The following is a 14,117-nucleotide window of genomic DNA, read 5'->3' as shown; positions in this document are numbered from 1 at the left end:
ACGAGATCACACAGCGATAAGCGCGGGACGCAGGGAGAATGATGATGAGCACCGGGCATGTGGGCGAGGCTCGCGGACAGTGATAGGTGTTGCCAAAGCCCCTAGCGGGCGACGATAGGTATTGCCGTCGACACTAGACGCGTGAAAGGGAGAGACCCTTGTAGATGGAGACAAACCTTCCCATCTGGGTTCTTCACCGAGACATCGAAGCTACGTCTGTGGGCGGCGACGGGCAGCGTCGTCTACAGACCTCACTTGAGGAAGAAACATACGAGTAAAAGGGGAAGGAGACTCGCGTATGGTGCTGTCATTGCCATGCGTGCCCTATGAGACCAAGGGAGAAGCATGCACGGCACTGCCACTGCTGTGCATGACCCCTGCGAGAAACTCTGACAAAGAAGAAGGAGAAGAGAGGGGAGAAAAGAGTAAAGGTTTACCTCAAACCTAGGGGTACTAGTCAAATGTTTCTCTCACCTCACTGCCTCTCTCAAGAGTGACACAACAATGGTAGAAAGAGAAACTTGTATTAAGTTAAAACTGTCTCTTATGTGTGTATGCCTCTGTCTCTTCTTTTTTTTACGTACAATGATGGTACACATATATAGAAGTATGCCCCAAACATGGGTGGATGATCAAAAGTAACCTAATTGCTGAAAATTAAGATTAAATTGAATTAAAAGAAATTAGAAAATAAAGTGCAAAATGATAAATTTGCTCTGTCCTAACAAGTTGTATAATTCCATAACAGTCCTGTGTTGACTTAGGACTTGCGCGATCTTACATGGCCGATCCGGGGTCATTCTAGTGCCTGGTTTATCGTAAGATGATTTTTTTATTGTAAGGCTCGGCATGGCGATCGATTTGATATCAACTTCGAGTCATATATCGTCCTTTTGGTGCACGATTATGTGACTTGAAATTTGAGTAGATCTTGAAACTTTGGATCGATAGTGCATTCGTTCCTTGATTTTTTCTGTGTTTTCTTCACTGAATCACACTGATAATGCCACATCAATCACGGGGCACCAAACGCAGCTCCATTTCGTAGTCAAATGAATATTTTATGAGTTTGGAATCTTGATCGTCGGCTTCATGTGCAGAATCCAACCGTTCATTTTGTATGGGGTTCGGGTTAGAGATGGCCCGAGACCTTACGCCCGCAATGGAATTGGTCTCATGTCGATCAGTCTCGCGAATGACGTGATTTGGCCTCTCGAGCGTTGCACGACGCTGCTGAATTTCCTGCACTTTCTTCATAGATCAACAACTTTTCTTTAGCGTTTCTTCGCACTCGGGTATTGTCACGGAGCGTGCTATATATCGAATCACTTGTCGTGACTAGATGAACATGCTCACAAAATTTGAGCACGATCCGACTTAAGACGAGTGAGATATGAGCGTCAAAAGTTACTGTTCGTGAGTGTCCCTTCAATGGTGTAGTGTTATAGGATGGCTGCATGGGAATAGTGTACGACTTCTCTTGTTTCATTCTTTCGCCTGCAACTTCCTTCTGGAATGTCCATTTAACTTGAAAATTGACCCTTAAGTGTTTTCAGTAGTGTCGGATCCAATGGTGGTGGTCGTACAACAATTTGAGTTGCTGAAAATGTAGCTCTAGTTATAGGGCTCTATTTTGGGGAACTATTTCTCAGTCTGCACTGCCTTGGACATATCGAAATGCGATGAAACATGACAGGACACTCTTGAGAGACCTCATGAAGATCTTGCATTACCTTTGGGGTTGTTCTGAGTGTGTCAGAATTTCCACTACTTGCTTGGCTTTTATTGAGCGGGGGCCCCATGTTGACAAAAAAATACCTTCCAATAGTCCATTTCGTCATCTTGGGTATTGTGGACCTTTATCGGGCTATCCTGAATGTTCGCCATTTTTTAAAATTCTTTTCCATTATCATCAGTTTTATCATGTTTTGAATTTTCAACGGTGGATTTTGAAATATTAGATGAGGTGTCCCTTAGGAGACTCGCGAGCAAAGTATTGGGGACTGGACACGCAGGGTGATTAGATGGCCACCTTGCGCCTATCCATTTTTTGGCACCGGGACTTGAAGGTGCCACTGTTATGCTTCCAGTGATTCTCGAGATAGAAAAATAATCAACCAATTTCGTTCATGGATTTGTATAGGTGGATGAGCACGCTTAGAAGTGTTAGAGTCGATTGTGCATACCTTTAAATCCATGTCAGCAACTCAATCCCCAGTTCTTGTGTGTGCTGAGATGTGGAAGAAGAATTCCCAACTATTGGGGAATCACGGATCAACTTTGGCCACTTTGAAGGACGGGCATTGAGAAGATCGAGGCTTTGAATGCCTCTAGATGCAAAGCCTGGATAGCTTGAAGGCTTCATCCGGCTTTGAAATAGAGTGAGAGTACACCCGAGTCCTCTTTGATCCCGTTTTCAGTTTTGGCTTGGGGTGATGCAGAAAGCGCCTCTGTTATGCATGTCCCTTGACCCCCTAAGCCTTAGCCTGGTTGGAAGCCTTGGGAGAAGAGTATGTACGAAACTTCGAGGGACCCAAAACCGTATCGATGTTGACATTGGATAATGTCATCCATCAATGCAGAAGTTTGTAAAATTTGAGGAACAGGGTCGCCCGGCATGTAGACGTAAGGTGGCATAATCGGCTTGCTCAAAGGAAGCGCATAAGATTTCTCCAAGCTCAACCCCTATGTCTAGCATCTCGCTACCTATACTAGAATTGGAATAGGAAGGGGGTTCAGTACATACCTTCGCAATGCCGTTTTTAGTCAGAAATTTCTGGCATTGATGGAGTGTTGAGGCGACAGCGAGGTTTTCAGGCGGCCATGGTCTTCTTAACAGCCTGTTGAATGAAGGTAGGTTTTATGTCCAAGACATAAAACTTTATCGTTTGGACTGTAAGGCTGATCTTGAGCGTGAGAGGCAGTATGCCTTCATCTTGTCGTTTGGTCTCATCGTACGTAGCGATAGTTAATTGGCACAGCTTGAAGTCATCCGGGAATTTGCCTATCTGCTTCACCATTTTCATATGGCATATGCTTAGGGCTGCCCCATTATCAACAAGCACTCTCCGTATTTTATGTCCTTGTAGGAAAATGGTGATGTGCAAAGGTAGGACATGAAAATTGTTGAAGCTAGCCGGGATGTCAACATTCGTGAACGCAATTGGTGTTGGTGACATTAGTTGGTTGATCATTCTGCACAATTCATCCAGCAGTGTGTTGCTCAGGATGTGTGTCTTAGTGAGAACCGTTTCGATCTGGGTTCTGTGTGCTGGTGAGTTGGCCAATAGCTCCAAGTTGGAGATTTGAGCTTGAATCTTCCCGAGATGAGCTGGTAGATCAAAGGTGGTTGCAAATCCTTAAGTTTCTTTATTTGGCTCGTGATCTGCGGCTCCTGCTGGTTGTTTGGCTTTTGAGGTGTTTCCCATTCTTTCGTCGATAGTGTCAGCCATCAATTGAATGGGTTTGAACACTCGACCTCTTCGGGTTAAGGAATCAACCTCGCTAGCCTGAAGCTCGATAGGGTCGGCACTAGCAAGAGTAACGGGAGACTTTGGGGTGTTAGCCCCTTGTTTGAAAGATGACGCCTTTTCATTGGTCCTGACCGTATCGATTTCTAGCTTATCATCTTCTCCATATTGATCGCATTTGTTGAAGGTTGTCGAGGTTTAGAGATGAAGCGCCTCCTCTCAAAAGGCTCAAAAGATCTTCTTCGGGCTTTTGAAAGTGATGATCACAAGCAAATATGAATTGGCTGGTATCATTTTCTATGTCTCCACTCTCAATCATGTGAATGACAACGTTCTCTTTTGCATTGTCTTGAACTTCCGGCTTTATTGTCGTTGTGACCATATTCTTACGGAGAGGGTTTGTGAAGATACCCTTGTTTTGATTAGGCTCTTCGACGGGTTGATTTCTAGGTGCGACAGTGATGTCCCCCCTATTGATTAACCCTTAGATCACCCGTTTCAAATATATGCAGTTTTGGGTGTCATGGGCATGGTTTTGATGCCATTAGCACCACTTGCTTTGACTTGAAATGACAGTTTAGTTGGTGGCGAGAGATAAACCATATTTTTAGCCAGGAGTAATTTCAACACTTTTTTCAGTGGGTCTTTCAGAGGAGTGAAATTTTCTTGTCGCCTTTGGTTATTATTTTGAGTGTTAGCTCTAGGCTGATCCCTTTGGTTTTGAATCTGATTGTTGTGCTTAGTGGCTGAACCTTGAGTCGGTCTGTTAATGACAATCTCATCAACCTAACCAGAAGCCTTCCCCTTGTTATTACTTTTACTCTTATTTTGGGGAGTCGTTATTGGTTTATTGTCGGGTCTGGTGCTAAGGGGTGTCCCTCTTGCCCTTTCATGTTGATCATGGAGTCGAAGGAATGGGGGATAAGACCTTGACTGTAAAAGGTCCTGTATTCAGGAGCGGCATCCTCCAAGGCCATAGAAATTTTGGTTGAGTCTGTCAGTGGGCATTCTGTGACCCGAATTTCAGCCTCGCAGAATCGACGGGTGAAATCCTCGAAGGATTCTCCTAGATTTTTCTTCGTTGCACTGAGCTCGCCCAGAGAGAGAGATCTTAGTGTCAACCCGTGGTAGTGAGAGACGAATAGGTTGAACATTTCATCTGAAGTGATGTGTGGTTGAGCGGACATCATTCTCCGGTGCTAGTTCAAGGCCTCTCGGTCAATGTTTGAGAAAATATGGCTTCAGCTAGTTAGGCTTGTCTAGTAAAGCTCGAACGGAGAGGAGATATGCGTTGACGTGAGCATCTGGATAGCTCTTCCCATTAAACTTGTTCCTAAATTCTGGGAAAACAAATCCTAGGGGAAGGTCGTCCATGCCTCCAAGGGTCTCTTGCACATACGCCTTTGGGAGTAGAATTTAATGCATGTCCATTCTTATGAGCATATCCTACATGGCTTTTAAAGTGCCTTCTTGTTGAGTATTTGACATGACAGTAGGCCCACCTGTCAGTGGGTTCCCAAGTGTAGATTAGTAAGTTGAGATTTGGGATAGATGTGGGCCTACATGGGCTTGAGGTTTATGGGCCGCAGTCACCGAGATAGTTTGATACATTTGAGCCTAAGGGGCATACTGACCCATAGGTGTCGCCACTGGTTGTGAAAATGGCACGATTTGCTGGATCAGGTGAACTAAGGGGGCCGATTAAAGAATTGGTTGACTCGGTTGTGCTAGGGGTTAACCTATACCACCAAGTTGGTTTGTCATCGACCCATGAGCTGAGGAATGAACTGTGTAACATAGGTCAATACGACTTTTAAGGGCAGCTTGGATGCCCATCTCGCCTAAAGGTTGGTCTAGATTGACGCCTCTGCTCCATACAGTGTTAAAAACATCATGAGCAGTACTACAGTGGCTCGAGGTTGGGTTGGATCCCCTAGAGCAAAGTAGGTCTTGCTTTTGGGATTGCTGTGCTTCAGGATTATCTTGGTTTGAGTTGTTGGAATTGGCGTTAGATGCTGCATGAATTTCTTCCCTCACTAGACTTCTACTTTGGCTACCTAAAATCCCCTATAGGATGATGCCTTGTCGAACCCTCAAACTATTCATAATTTTTCAGGCTGAATTAACTTTTCGGATCACACCGATTTCTGGATTAGGAGTGGACCCTTCGGACTCTGCCTCTAACTGAAGACCTGGGCATCAGATAATGGACTGGCCTGAGGCCTATTGATAGTTCCAAGAGATTGCAGCATATTGAGCCCTAGTTTTGGTTTGGAGTCAACTGTAGAGCAATCATCCTAGTTGCCTTGAGTAACCGATATGCTGAATCGCTTTGGCTGGGTTTTGGAATCTAGACTTAGGTAAGAATTAGACTCAATGACTGAGGGCAGATGTCACACCCCAAGAATTTACAATACTATTATTCCTGAGATGTGACGGACAAAACATATATACATTTATTGATAGGACAAATTTGCAGTGGCTAGGTCTTACATAGTAAATAAAGAAAGCTAGCACAACAACAGTATCTTCCAAGGTTGATCTTGACTAGCACTCAAAATGAATCCGTAGTTATCCTGAAAAAATGTTTACCATAGTTTGATGAGTTTGGCTACTCAGTAAGTGATCATCATAATCCTAAAAATAATCATGATTGAAAGATATCAATATTTTTCAAAATGAGATCTATTAACAGAAATGCATCAACAGTTTCACTTTCAATAAATGCATAATTTAAGTATAATCCGAGTAATTGAAATGCTTATAACACTTTTAACGGCAGTACATAATTCAAAGGATTTCACAAAATACCCTACTGGCGTCCCAAATAGGTCACCTATATACCCCATCAGCGTCCTGATGGGTCCACTTAATCCCTATCGGCATCCCAGATAGGTCCACTTAATCCCTGCAGGTCCACTTATAACTCACCGGCGTACCGGATGAGTCCACTTAATCCCTATCGGCGTCCCAGATAGGTCCACTTATACCTCACCGGCGAATCGGATGAGTCCACTTGCATACTTAAATTATTTCTAAATCTCTTTAAACATTCGAAAGCAGCAATATCATGTACTCAACATATCACTGAAACCATTAATATGAATTTCACTTAAACCATTAATAACAGTCACTCTCTATAACATTTCAAAAATAACCAATCAAATATTTTGGGCTCAAATTTAAAAAGGTAGCAGTTTGTAAAGGCATTCTAGCATAATTGCCAATTTAATATGTATAGAAAAACTCTTATAAAAATTCAAGAATACAGAATTATCACAATTTATGGAATATCAATTCACAAATAAACATTTCACAACAATACTATAATTAATTGCAAAAATGTCAATTTTTAAATAATAAGGCAATCATTTGCACATGAATTTTACAATGTCTAAATATTCAAAACAGTAGAAAGAAATATCACAATTTTACTAAAAGCAGAAATATCACATTTATTTCTAACAATAGACAAGAAAAATAAATAAATTTATTTTTCTAATTTACAGCATTCAAAATTTCTAACATAGATAAAATATCACAATTTTTATTAAAAAGATTATTTTTCAAGATAATGAGGTCACGTGCGCATAAAATTTATCGCGCCTAAAATTCATGATAATAAGCAGAAATAATTATTTCATTTTATTTTTAAAAAGAATGGATTATTTTTCGAGACAATGAGGTCACTTACACACAAAACTGATAAAATAAAGATCCTAGACCGAAATATCACTATTTATTAAAAATAGACTATTTTTCAGAAAGACGATGTCACTTACCCACAATTATTTGAGAGGGAGCTTCCGATAAAATATTCGGTTCGAGAGAGAAGTTCACTGTGTTTCGACCAGAGAGAGAGATCTCAAAATTTTGTTTTAGGGTGGGAGTGCTCACATCCCCTATTTAAATTCTTATAACGTATTATTATATTGTTTTATTACGCTCTACCTCATACCTGAGGTGTCTCGTTAAAAGCAGACTTTTATCGTACGAAAACCACGTCCACTAAAGGACGCTGCCAGCTGCAAGCAGCAGGAGGCAAAAGCAGGCAAAGGAAAAAAGTAAAGGCAAAGCAAAAGTTAATCCAAAGCAAAAGTTTTGAAAATAGTGATGGTCCCTAAGGACCATCATACTCAATCAGACCATCACCTATTAAAAGCATCATTTCCCCCCCCCCTTTTTTTTTTTTTTTTTTTTTTTTTTGAAATTTTAGGATTGTTACATTCTTCCCTCCTTAAAGAAATTTAGTCCTCTAAATTTGTGTACCTGATTACTGAAAAAGATAGGGGTATTTTGCTCTGATTTCGTCTTCTCGTTCCCAAGTCGACTCTTCTCTTGAATGGTATTGCCATAATACACGGACTAATGGAATCTCCTTGTTACGAAACACTTGCACCCTTCTATCTAGTATCAAAATTGGCTGCTCAATGAAGGATAGGTCCTTCCTGATCGGTAAAGGTTCATATTTTAAGATATGGGATGGGTCGGGCTGATATTTTCGTAGTGAAGATACATGAAAGACATTATGGACATTTGCCAATTCGGGTGGTAAGGCAAGTCCATAAGCGACACCTCCGATTCTTTCCAGGATTTCAAATGGTCCGATGTAACGTGGGCTCAACTTTCCTTTCTTGCCGAATCTCATAATGCCCTTTATTGGTGAGATTTTTAGGAAAACTCGATCACCTTCCTCAAATTCAAGATCTCTCCTTCGGTTATCGGCATAACTCTTTTACCGACACTGAGCTGTCTTGAGCCTTTCACGAATTAATGTTATTTTATCCATGGTTATCTGGACAATTTCTGGCCCCAAAAGCTTTCTTTCACAACCCTCGTCCCAACATATGGGTGACCTGCATTTTCTTCCATACAGGGCTTCATATGGTGCCATCTGAATACTGGCTTGGAAGCTATTATTATAAGCAAACTCAATCAGGGGTAAATTGTCATCCAAGCTTCCTATAAGGTCAATAACACAGGCCCTCAGCATATCTTCCAAGGTTTGGATGGTCCTCTCCGATTGTCCATCAGTTTGGGGGTGAAAGGCAGTGCTAAAGGCGAGTCTCGTCCCCATGGCTGACTGTAGTCTAGCCCAAAATTTAAAAGTAAACCGAGTATCCCTGTCTGATACAATACTGACAGGAACTCCATGCAACCGCACTATTTCCTTAATGTACAGTTGAGCCAATCGATCCAAAGTGTACGTCGTGCCAATCGGTAGAAAGTGGGCAGCTTTGGTTAACCGGTCCACAATGACCCAAATGCTATCATGTCCTGAATTTGTTCTAGGCAAGCCAGAGAAAAAATCCATAGAGATGTGCTCCCATTTCCATTCTGGCACCGGTAAAGGCTGCAACAGCCCAGCGGGCCTTTGATGTTCAGCTTTTACTTGCTGGCATGTTAAGCATTTAGATACAAATAGTGCTACCTCTTTTTTCATATTATTCCACCAAAAGGTTTTCTTCAGGTCCTGATACATTTTAATACGTCCGGGATGTATCGTATAACGAGAATGATGTGCTTCTTCTAAGATAGCTTTCTTTACACTCTCATCATTCGGGACACAAACCCGACCTTTGAATCTTAGCGAATCCTCACTACATATAGAGAATTCATCTCTCTTTCCTTGCTTCACCTCTTCTATAATTGTTATAAGCTGAGGGTCTTTCTTTTGTGTCAATCGAATATGTTGGATTAATTGGGGTTCCGCCTTAATGTTGGCAATCATACTTACCACACCATTAATGGACGGAGTTGGATGCCAATCCACTATTTCCTCTAATAATCGCATTTCTTGGATCATTAGATGAGCTAAGACTCCCGTAGATTTTCTACTTAGAGCGTCGGCCACAACGTTAGCTTTTCCTGAATGATAATGGATTGTACAATCATAATCTTTTAAGAAATCCATCCATCTTATCTGCCGCATATTTAAATCCTTCTGAGAGAAAAGGTATTTCAAACTCTTATGATCCGTGTATATTACGAATTGCTCACCATATAGATAATGCCTCCATATTTTCAAAGCGAATACTATTGCAGCTAGCTCCAAATCATGAATTGGATATTTTTTCTCGTATTCTTTCAACTGTCTGGATGCATATGCCACTACTTTCCCATATTGCATTAATACACAGCCCAAACCTTTATGTGAAGCATCACTATAAATCACAAATCCCCCACTCCCCTCAGGAATAGTTAAAATAGGTGCTGAAGTTAATCGAACTTTTAGTTCTTGAAAACTCTCCTCACATTCACTTGTCCACTCAAATTTGACATTTTTCTGTGTCAATCGAGTCAATGGGATTGCGATTCGAGAAAATCCTTCTACAAATTTTCTGTAATATCCTGCCAATCCCAAAAAGCTTCGAACTTCAGTCACATTACTTGGTTGTTTCCAATTAACAACGGCTTCAACCTTTGAAGGATCAACTGATAGACCTTCCTTTGATATGACATGTCCTAAAAATGTCACTTGTTCAAGCCAAAATTCACATTTATTAAGTTTGGCATACAATTTCTTCTCTCTTAATATTTGCAATACCATTCTTACATGCTGCTCATGTTCCTTCTGATTTTTGGAATAAATTAAAATATCATCAATGAATACCACAATAAATTTATCCAAAAAGGGCTTAAAGATCCGATTCATCAAATCCATAAATGCAGCTGGTACATTGGTTAATTCAAAAGGCATGATTAAAAATTCATAATGGCCATACCTTGTTCTGAAAGCTGTCTTGAGTACATCTTCACTTTTAATCTTAAGCTGATGGTATCCAGATCTAAGATCAATTTTTGAAAACACTTGTGATCCTTGTAATTGATCAAATAAATCATCAATCCTAGGTAATGGATACTTATTTTTCACTGTCACTTGGTTCAACTGTCTATAATCAATACACAATCTCATAGTCCCATCTCTCTTTTTGACAAACAGTACTGGAGCACCCCAAGGTGACACACTGGGCCTGATAAAACCTTTATCTAATAATTCTTCCAATTGTTGTTTCAGTTCTTTAAGTTCTGCAGGAGCCATTCTGTAAGGTGCCTTAGAAATTGGTGCTACCCCTGGCAATAATTCAATGGAGAATTCAATTTCCCTGTCAGGCGGTAATCCTGGCAATTCTTCAGGAAAAACGTCGAGAAATTCTCGGATAACCGGAGTGGTATCCAAATTTATTTCTTCCTTCCTATCTTCTTTGATATAGGCAAGAAAGCTTTGACACCCTTTTCGAAGGAGGCGATTAGCTCGAATACAAGAGATTAAATATGATGGGGAGTCTTCTTTGACACCATTGAAGTAAAATACTGGTTGATTCGGAATACTAAAGGTAACAATTTTCTTATAACAATCAATACTTGCATGGTATGCAGAGAGCCAATCCATGCCCAAGATTACATCAAAATCTTGAATTTCCAAGAGTATTAAATCAACCAATAGTTCCTTTTCTTCTATCTTTATTACACATGATTTGTACATTATATTGGTGTTAATTGAATCTCCCATCGATGTGGCTACCTCTAAAATGTATTCTATCTGTTCTGGTTCTACCTTTAAGTGACATGCGAAGTGTTGTGACACAAATGAATGAGTAGATCCAGGATCAATCAAAACATGAGCTACTTTTTGGAAGATAGTAAGAGTACCTTGGATCACTGATTTTGAGGCCTGAGCGTCTTGCTCGGTAATCGCAAATACTCTTCCCTTCATCTGAGGCTTCGGAGCTATCTCTCCCTACTTTGGAAGCTATTGTGTCTGTAAGCTAGGACATTGTTTAATCTGGTGTCCCAATTTTCCACATTTAAAACAGGCTCCGGTATTCCAATAACAAGGGCTTGATCCATGATTTTTTCCACATTTTCTACATGGTTCTATTGGGTTTTGAAATGGCAAGGGCCTTGGCTTCTTGTTTGGCCTTTCAAACTGTTGTCGATTAGATGATGTAGGTCTAACATGACTGTTCTGATTTTTCCTCTTTTGGTAATCTTCAAAATCTTTTTCGACAATTTGGGCACGATCCACTATTTCAGCATAAGTTCTTAATTTCAAGACTGATATTCTGCTTCTAATAGCTGGCCTGAGACCCCTTTCAAATTTCTTCACCTTTCTTGCCTCATTATTAATCATATGCGGTGCAAACCTGGCCAATTCAGTAAACTTGGCCTCGTACTGTGCTACTGTCTTATTTCCTTGGATTAATTCTAGAAATTCCATTTCTTTTTGGTCTCGAATAAAATCTGGGAAATATTTTTCATTAAATGCCTCTAGAAATACTTCCCAAGTCTAGGTTTTATTTTCTTTGACCAATACTTCTTTTGCCATTCGCCACCAGTGTTGTGCCTCACCTTCTAACATAAACACTGCCAAGGCCACCTTCCTATCATCAGAACATTCCATAACCTCGAATATTTTTTCCAGTTGCATAATCCATCCCTCGGCTTCCAGTGGGTTTACAGCACCCTTAAAAGAAGGTGGGTTTAATTTCTTAAATTGTTCGAAATTGCTCCCACCATTTCCTGTAACTGACTGCCTAGGTGGATTGTTGTTTTCCATCTGATGTTGCATTAGAGCAACCATATTTTCCAAAGCTTTGTGAATTCCTTTCATATTGGCTTCAGCCATTCTGGATCCTGACTTTATCTCGGTCTGTACACACAATAAATGTGATTTTAAGTACATTCTTTTTAAATTTCCTAAGGATCTTAAACCTATTGCTCTGATACCATAATTGTCACACCCCAAGAATTTACAATACTATTATTCCTGAGATGTGACGGACAAAACATATATACATCTATTGATAGGACAAATTTGCAGTGGCGAGGTCTTATATAGTAAATAAAGAAAGCTAGCACAACAACAGTATCTTCCAAGGTTGATCTTGACTAGCACTCAAAATAAATGCGTAGTTATCCTGAAAAAATGTTTACCATAGTTTGATGAGTTTGGCTACTTAGTAAGTGATCATCATAATCCTAAAAATAATCATGATTGAAAGATATCAATATTTTCCAAAATGAGATCTATTAACAGAAATGCATCAACAGTTTCACTTTCAATAAATGCATAATTTAAGTATAATTCGAGTAATTGAAATGCTTATAACACTTTTAACGGCAGTACATAATTCAAAGGATTTCACAAAATACCCTATTGGCGTCCCAAGTAGGTCACCTATATACCCCATCAGCGTCCTGATGGGTCCACTTAATCCCTATCGGCGTCCCAAATAGGTCCACTTAATCCCTGCAGGTCCACTTATAACTCACCGGCGTACCGGATAAGTCCACTTAATCCCTATCGGCGTCCCAGATAGGTCCACTTATACCTCACCGGCGAACCGGATGAGTCCACTTGCATACTTAAATTATTTCTAAATCTCTTTAAACATTCGAAAGCAGCAATATCATGTACTCAACATATCACTGAAACCATTAATATGAATTTCACTTAAACCATTAATAACAGTCACTCTCTATAACATTTCAAAAATAACCAATCAAATATTTTAGGCTCAAATTTAAAAAGGTAGCAGTTTGTAAAGGCATTCTAGCATAATTGCCAATTTAATATGTATAGAAAAACTCGTATAAAAATTAAAGAATACAAAATTATCACAATTTATGGAATATCAATTCACAAATAAACATTTCACAACAATACTATAATTAATTTCAAAAATGTCAATTTTTAAATAATAAGGCAGTCATTTGCACATGAATTTTACAATGTCTAAATATTCAAAACAGTAGAAAGAAATATCACAATTTTACTAAAAGCAGAAATATCACATTTATTTCTAACAATAGACAAGAAAAATAAATAAATTTATTTTTCTAATTTACAGCATTCAAAATTTCTAACATAGATAAAATATCACAATTTTTATTAAAAAGATTATTTTTCAAGATAATGAGGTCACGTGCGCATAAAATTTATCGCGCCTAAAATTCATGATAATAAGCAGAAATAATTATTTCATTTTATTTTTAAAAAGAATGGATTATTTTTCGAGACAATGAGGTCACTTACACACAAAACTGATAAAATAAAGATCCTAGACCGAAATATCACTATTTATTAAAAATTGACTATTTTTCAGAAAGATGATGTCACTTACCCACAGTTATTTGCGAGGGAGCTTCCGATAAAATATTCGGTTCGAGAGAGAAGTTCACTGTGTTTCGACCAGAGAGAGAGATCTAAAAATTTTGTTTTAGTGTGGGAGTGCTCACATCTCCTATTTAAATTCTTATAACGTATTATTATATTGTTTTATTACGCTCTACCTCATACCTGAGGTGTCGCGTTAAAAGCAGACTTTTATCGTACAAAAACCACGTCCGCTAAAGGACGCTGCCAGCTGCAAGCAGCAGGAGGCAAAAGCAGGCAAAGGAAAAAAGTAAAGGCAAAGCAAAAGTTAATCCAAAGCAAAAGTTTTGAAAATAGTGATGGTCCCCAAGGACCATCATACTCAATCAGACCATCACCTATTAAAAGCATCATTTCCCCCCCTTTTTTTTTTTTTTTTTTTTTTTTTTTTTTGAAATTTTAGGATTGTTACGGCAGACCTAGCCTGACTCTAGGGGCAAAACTTGTACTAAGACCTAGGCTAGACTAGACTAGAATCTAGACTTGCT

Source organism: Amborella trichopoda, chromosome 4 (assembly GCF_054954075.1).
Source record: "Amborella trichopoda isolate Santa Cruz 75 chromosome 4, AtrichopodaSantaCruz75HAP2 v2.0, whole genome shotgun sequence".
In the NCBI taxonomy this organism is placed as follows: Eukaryota; Viridiplantae; Streptophyta; class Magnoliopsida; order Amborellales; family Amborellaceae; genus Amborella; species Amborella trichopoda.
Note: the sequence above shows the minus strand (reverse complement) of the source record.